The sequence below is a fragment of the Equus quagga genome, chromosome 15 (assembly GCF_021613505.1).
Source record: "Equus quagga isolate Etosha38 chromosome 15, UCLA_HA_Equagga_1.0, whole genome shotgun sequence".
NCBI lineage: Eukaryota > Metazoa > Chordata > Mammalia > Perissodactyla > Equidae > Equus > Equus quagga.
This window is the reverse complement of record NC_060281.1, coordinates 26,948,150-26,955,924: the sequence shown is the minus strand read 5'-3', so window position 1 is coordinate 26,955,924 and position 7,775 is coordinate 26,948,150.

Here is a 7,775-nt window from a genome sequence, read left to right as displayed (position 1 = left end):
ATGTTAGCTTAGGGCTAATCTTCCTCAAAATAAACAAATAAATAAGTTTTTAAAAAGTCAATGACAAAGAAAACATATTAAAGGCAGCAAGAGAGAACAAAATAACCAACCAAAGAACCCCCATCACGCTTTCAGCAGATTTCTCAGCAGAACCCTACAGGCTAGTAGAGAGTGGAATGATATATTCAAAATACTGAAAGATAAAAATTATCAGCTAAGATATATTTCCAGCAAAATTATCCTTCAGATATGATGGAGAAATAAAAGCTTTCTCAGACAAAGAAAAGCTGAGGGGGTTCATTGCCTCTAGAATTGCTTTTCAAGAAATGTTGGAAGGAGCCCTCCTACCTGAAACAAAAAGGCAAAAGTTTACAAAGCTTTGAGCGAGGAGATAAATAGACAGACAGAATCAGGAAATTGCAGCTCTATGTCAGAATAAGTATGTAAACAGTTATAACAGAAAAGATAAAGGAAAAGAAAGCATCACAAATAACTATAACAACTTGAATTTGGTCACAAAGAAGAAGAATAGTTTGTGACAACAAAAACATAGAAGGGAAAGAGGAAAAGGATGGAATCTGCATAGGCTAATGGAGATAAGAGGCTATCAGAAAATTGATTATCTCATCTATGAGATCTTTTATGCAAACTTCCTGGTAACCACAAAACAGAAAATTAGAGCAGAGTCACAAATCATAAATAAAGAGAAAACTGAGAAAAACTTCACAGAGAACCACCAAACTGAAATGGAAGGCAGGAATACAAGGAAAGAGAAACAATGGATATATAGAACAACCAGAAAACAAAAGATAAAATGGCAATATCAAGTCCTCATATATTAATAATCACTCTAAATGAAAAATGGTTTGAATTCATCAATCAAAAGACACAGAGTGGTTGGATGGATTAAAAAAACACCTAATAATATGCTGCCTCCAGGAGACACATCTCAGCTCTCAAGACAAACAGGCTTAGAGAGGAAAGATGGAATATTATACCCCAAGCAAAAGAAAGCACTGTAGGCATACTTATATTAGATAAAACAGACTTCATGACAAAAAATATAACAAGAGACAAAGATGGGCGTTATATAATGATAAAAGGGACATTCCACCAAGAAGATGTAACACTTATTAATATATATGCATCTAACACAGGAGCACCAAAGTATATAAAGCAACTATTCACAGACCTAAAAGGAGAAATTGACAGCAACACAATAATAGTAAGGGACCTTAACACCCAACTTAAGTCAATGGATAGATCATCCAGACAGAAAGTCAACAAGGAACTAGTGGCCTTAAATGAAACACTAGATCAGATGGACTTAATAGATATATATAGAACATTCCATCCAAAACCAGCAGCATACACATTCTTCTCAAGTGCACATTAACATTCTCAAAGATAGACCCATATGTTGGGAAACAAAGCAAGCCTTAGTAAATTTAAGATTTAATAAGCTTAATATCAAGCATGTTTTCTAACCATAATAGTATGAAACTAGAAATCAACTACAAGAAAAAAACTGGAAAAATCACAAATATGTGGAAACTAAACAACATGCTACTGAACAACTATTGGGTCAATGAAGAAATCAAAGGAGAAATCAAAAAATACCTAGAGACAAATGAAAATGAAAACACAACATAGAGAAATTTATGGGATGCAGCAAAAGCAGTACTAAGAGGGAAGTTTACAGCAGTACAGGCCTACCTCAGGAAACAAGAAAAATCTCAAATAAACAATGTAACACTATACCCAAAAGAACTAGAAAAAGCAGAACAAAGCCCAAAGTCAGTAGAAGGAAGGAAATAATAAAAATCAGAGCAGAAATAAACAAAATAGAGACTAAAAAATCAATAGAAAGCATCAATGAAACTAAGACCTGGTTCTTTGAGAAGATAAACAAAATTGACAAACCTTTAGCCAGACTCACTAAGAAAAAAAGAGAAAAGACTCAAATAAAATCAGAAATAAAAGAGGAGAAATTACAACAGATACCACAGAAATACCAAGGGTTATAAGAGAATACTGTCAAAAGCTATATGCTTACAAATTGGATAGCCTAGAAGAAATGGGTAAGGTCTTAGAATCATACAACCTCCCAAAACTGAATCAAGAAGAAATAGAAAATCTGAATAGACCAATCACAAGTAAATAGATGGATACAGTAATCAAAAACCTCCCCAAAACCCAAAGTCCAGGACTAAAAGACTTCTCTGGTAAATTCTACCAAACATTCAAAGAAGATTTAGTACCCATCCTTCTCAAAGTCTTCCAAAAAATTGAAGAGACAGCATGCTTCCTACCTCGTTTTACAAGGCAAGCATTACCCAGATACCATAACCAGACAAGAACAATATAAAAAAGGAAAATTACAGGCCAATATCACTGATGAACATAGATGCAGAAATCTTCGACAAAACATTAGCAACCTGAATCAGCAATACATTAAAAGGATTACACACCATGAGCAAGTGGGATTTATCCCAGGGATACAGGGATGGTTCAATATCTGCAAATCAATCAATGTGATACACCACATTAACAAAATGAATAAAAATCACATGATCATCTCAATAGACACAGAGAAAGCATTTGACAAGATCCAACATCCTTTTATGATGAAAACTCTCATTAAAATGTGTATAGAAGGAAAATACTTCAACATAATAAAGTCCATATGTAACAAACCCACAGCCAACATCATACTCAATGGTGAAAAACAGAAGGCTATTCCTCTGAGGAGGGGAACAAGACAAGGATGCCCACTCTCACCACTCTTATTCAAAGGAGGAATCAAAAAGTACCTGGAGACAAATGAAAATCAAAACACAACATACTGAAACATATGGGATGCAGCAAAAGTAGTACTAAGAGGTAATAGCCAGAGCAATTAGGCAAGAAAAGAAATAAAAGGGATCCAAATTGGAAAAGAAGAAGTAAAACTGTCACTATTTGTGGATGACATGATTCTACATGTAGAAAACCCTAAAGATTACACTAGAAAGCTATTAGAAATAATCAATGAATACAATAAAATTACAGACCATATAATCAACACATGAAAATCAGTTGGACTTCTATACACTAATAATAAACTAGCAGAAAGAGAAATCAAGAATACTATCCATTTACAATCGCAACAAAAAGAATAAAACACCTAGGAATAAATGTAACCATGGAGGTTAATGACCTATACACAAAAAGCTATAGGACATTACTGAAAGAAATCAAAGAAAACATAAAGAAATGGAAAGATATTCCATAGACATAGATTGGAAGAATAAACTTATTTAAAATGTCCATATTACCTAAAGCAATCTACAGATTCAATGCAATCCCAATCAGAATCCCAATGACATTCTTCATAGGAATAGAACAAAGAATCCTAAAATTTATATGGAACAACAAAAGACCCTGAACAGCCAAAGCAATCCTGAGAAAAAAGAAGTTAGAGAAATCATAGTCCCTGAATTCAAAATATAACACAAAGCTATAGTAATCAAAACAGCATGTTACTGGCACAAAAAAAAGACACACAGATCCATGGAACAGAATTGAGAGCCAAGAAATAAGACCACACATGTATGGACAGCTAATCTTCAACACAGGAGCCAAGAACATACAATGGAGAAAGGAAAGTGTCTTTCATAAACGCTGTTTGGAAAAGTGGACAGCCATATGCAAAAGAATGAAAGTGGGCCATTATCTTACACCATACACAAAAATTAACTCAAAATGGATTAAAGATTTGAATGTAAGACCCAAAACCATAAAATTCCTAGCACAAAATACAGGTCAGTACCCTCTTTGACATCAGTCTCAGTGGTATCTTTTTGAATACCATATCTACTCAGGGAAAAAAAAAGAAAAAATAAACAAATGGGACTACATCAGACTACAATGCTTCTGCATGGCAAAGGAAACCATGAACAAAATGAAAAGACAACCCACCAACTGGGAGAAAATTGAAATCATATATTTGGCAAGGGGTTAATTTCCAAAATATATAAAGAAGTCATACAACTCAACAACAAAACAATGGACAGCCTGATCAAAGAATGGGCAGAGGACACTCTATGTATCTCTTTATCTGGTTATTCATTTGTATCCTTTATAATAAACTGGTGATTGTAAAAAAAAAAATGGGTAGAAGATATGAACAGACATTTTTCCAAAAAGATATACAGGTGGCCAACAGCCTCATGAAAAGATGTACAACATCACTAATTATTAGCAAAACGCAAATCAAAACAACAATGAGATATTGCCTCATACCTGTCAGAATGGCTATTATTAAAAAGACGAAGGAGCTGGCCCTGTGGTGGAGTGGTTAAGTTTGCACGCTCTGCTTTGGTAGCCCAGGGTTTTGCCAGTTTGTATCCTGGGTGTGGACCTAGCACTGCTGATCAGGTCATGCTGAGGTGGCGTCCCACATAGCACAACTAGAAGGACTTGAAACTAGAATATACTGCTACGTACTGGGGGGCTTTGGGGAGAAGAAAAAAAAAGGACAAGAAATAACAAGGGTTGGAGAGGATGTGGAGTAAAAGGAACTCTTATACACTGCTAGTAGGAATGCAAACTGGTGCAGCCACTATGGAAGACAGTATGGAGATTCCTCAAAAAATTAAAAATAGAAATATCATATGATCCAGGCATTCCACTTCTGGGTATTCATCCAAGGAACATGAAAACACTAATTCGAAAAGATGCATGCACCCCTGTGTTCATTGCAGCATTCTTCACAATAGTGAAGACTTGGAAGCAACCTAAGTCCCCAAGAAGTGATGAATGGATAAAGATGTGGTATATATATATACAATGGAATACTATTCAGCCATAAAAAGGACAAAATTGTGCCATTTGTGACAACATGGAGGGACCTTGAGGGTATTATGCCAAGCAAATAAGTTAGGCAAATACAAATACAGTATGATTTCACTTGTATGTGGAAGATAAACAAATACCTAGATAAGCAGAATAGATTAGTGGTTACCAGAGGGGAAGAGGTGGGGGGAGGGTGAAAGGGGTGAACAGGCACATAAGTATGGTGACAGATAAAAACTAGACTATTGGTGGTGAACATGATATAGGCTATACAGAAACTGAAATGTAATAATGTACACCTGAAATTTATGCAATGTTATAAGCCAATTTGACCTCAATAAAATAATTTTTAAAAAATAGATGATAAGATCTAAATAAATGAAGAGATGTGTCCCCCCCCTAAAAAAAAACTGAGAACTCAATGAAAAAAGTCTTTTAGAATATAAGATTTTCTAGGGCCTGGCCCTGTGGCCTGGTTGTTGGGTTCACAAGCTCCATTTTGTCAGCCCAGGGTTTCACCAGGTCAGATCCTGGATGTGGACCTAGCACCACTCTTCAAACCATTTAGAGGTGGTGTCCCACATAGCACAGCCAGAAGGTCCTACAACTAGAATATACCACTATGTACTGGGGAGCTTTGGGGAGAAGAAGGAAAAAAAATGAAGAAGATCAGCAACAGATGTTAGCTCAGGTGCCAATCTTAAAAAAAAAAAAGAGAATATGAGATTTTCTAATAAAATGTTGAATAGGTGATTTCTTAATTATTAAAATATGAACAGCTTGAAAATAAAAAAATATTGGGTTATTTTCTTACTCTCGAATATTGAGAGCTCTTTATATATTCTCACTACAAGTCCATTGTGGGATATATGATTTGCATATATCTTCTCTCCATTGTAACTTTTCTCTTCATTTTCTTAACAGTGCCTTTTACAGAGCAATAGTTTTCAATTTTGATATGGAATGGAGCTTCTCAGCTACTGGATAGGTTAAACAGTGACAATTCTCTGGGAGTGGGGCTTTTGGGGAACTTCAAGCCTGTTTTGGCTTCTTCACTGGCTGCTAGGCTGCTTGTTTTCAGTTACCCTAGCTGCAAGGTGGTTGGCTTTCAAGTCTACCAGGGAGCTGGCAATAAGGGGATAGGATTGGAGCAAGTTATATGCCACAACGCTCGTTGTTTTTACTGAGAGCTTTTTCTTGAAGAAACACTCGTTGGATTCTTGTCAGTCTTTGATTAATTTCCAGGTTCTGGAAAAGTTGATTTTGAAAGTTTTGCCTGTATTTTCCTTGCTTTTATGTATTTCAGAGTCCTTACTCTGCCATTCTAGAAGTTGGAATTCCTGAATCTTTTTTTAAGAGGTTGCTGTAGGGATTAAAATATACATACTTTTTTTTTTTTTTTTGCTGAGGAAGATTTGCCCTTAGCTAACATCTGTGCCAGTCTTCCTCTATTATATACGTGGGTTGCTGCCACAGCATGGCTGCTGATGAGTTGTGTAGGTTCGTACCTGGGCTGCTGAAGTGGAGTGTGCCGAACTTAACCACTAGGCCACAGGGCCAGCCCCTATATACTTAACTTTTCACAGTCTATGTATAATGAATATTTTACTACTTTCAGTGTAATAGAGAAAACTTATCACCTTATAGGTTCTTTTGCCCTCTCGTACTTAACGTTGTAGTTGTCACATATGGTACAACTACATACGTTGAAAACTTCATTGGACCATGTTATATTCTTTGCTTTCAGCTGTTATGTAAATTTTAAAGAATTTAAGAGAAGGAAAATAGTCTATTATATTTACCTAGATATTGACCATTTTTATTGTTCTTCCTTTATTCCTCTCATTTCTGATGTGCAATCCACAGTCATTCTAATTGTTGTCCCCATATATGTGATGCATGGTTTTTCTCCAGCTGTTTTTAAGATACTTTCTTTGCCTTTAGTTTTCAGCAGTTTGGTTATTACGGGAATAGGTTTCTTTGCTTTTTTTTTTTTTTCCTGTTTGGAGATTGCTGAGCTTCTTGAATCTGTACGTTTATGTCTTTTGCCATCTTTTTGAAGTTTTCAGCCATTATTTCTTCAAATATTTTTTCTGCACCAAATATTTTTGTTTCTCCTTTCCTTCTGAGACTCTGAGGACATGATTGTTAGACCTCTTGATATTTTTCCACAGGTCCCTGAAGCTCTGTTCAATACTTTTTGCTCATTTTTTCTGTTTGTTGTTCAGATTGGATACTTTTGATTATCCATCTTCAAGTTCAGCAACTCTCCCTGTCATCTCCATTCTGCTCTTGAGCCCATCTAGTGAAATTGTTTCTGTAACTGTATTTTTCAATTCTAAAATTCCCATTTGGTTCTTTTTTATATCTTTTCTTTCTCTGCTGAGACTTGCTATCTTTCTATTCATTTTAAGAGTTGCCACTCCTTTTTGGATCATGATTATAATAGCTGTTTTTTTCAATTGTAAAAAAATGGATAACAGAAAATTTATGACCTTAACTATTTTAAAGCATATGGTTCAGTAGTAACTATATTCATATTGCTGTTCAATAAATCTTTAGAAGTTTTTCATCTTGAAAAACTGAAACTATACCTATTGAACAACTCCTCATTTCTCCTTCCTCCTAGTCCTTAGAAAATACAATTCTACTTTCTTTTTCTATGAATTTGACTACTTTAGATACCTCATATAAGTGGAATCACAGTATTTGTCTTTTTGTGACTGGCTTATTTCATTTAGCATAGTGTCCTGAAGGTTCATCCATGTTATAGCATGTGACAGGAGTTCCTTCTTTTTTGAGGCTGAATAATATTCCATTGTATATATATATACACCCCATTTTTTTATCCATTCGTCTGTGGATGGACACTTGAGTTGCTTCTACATTTTGGCTATTGTGAATAATGCTGCAGTGAACATGTGTGTGCAAATATCTCT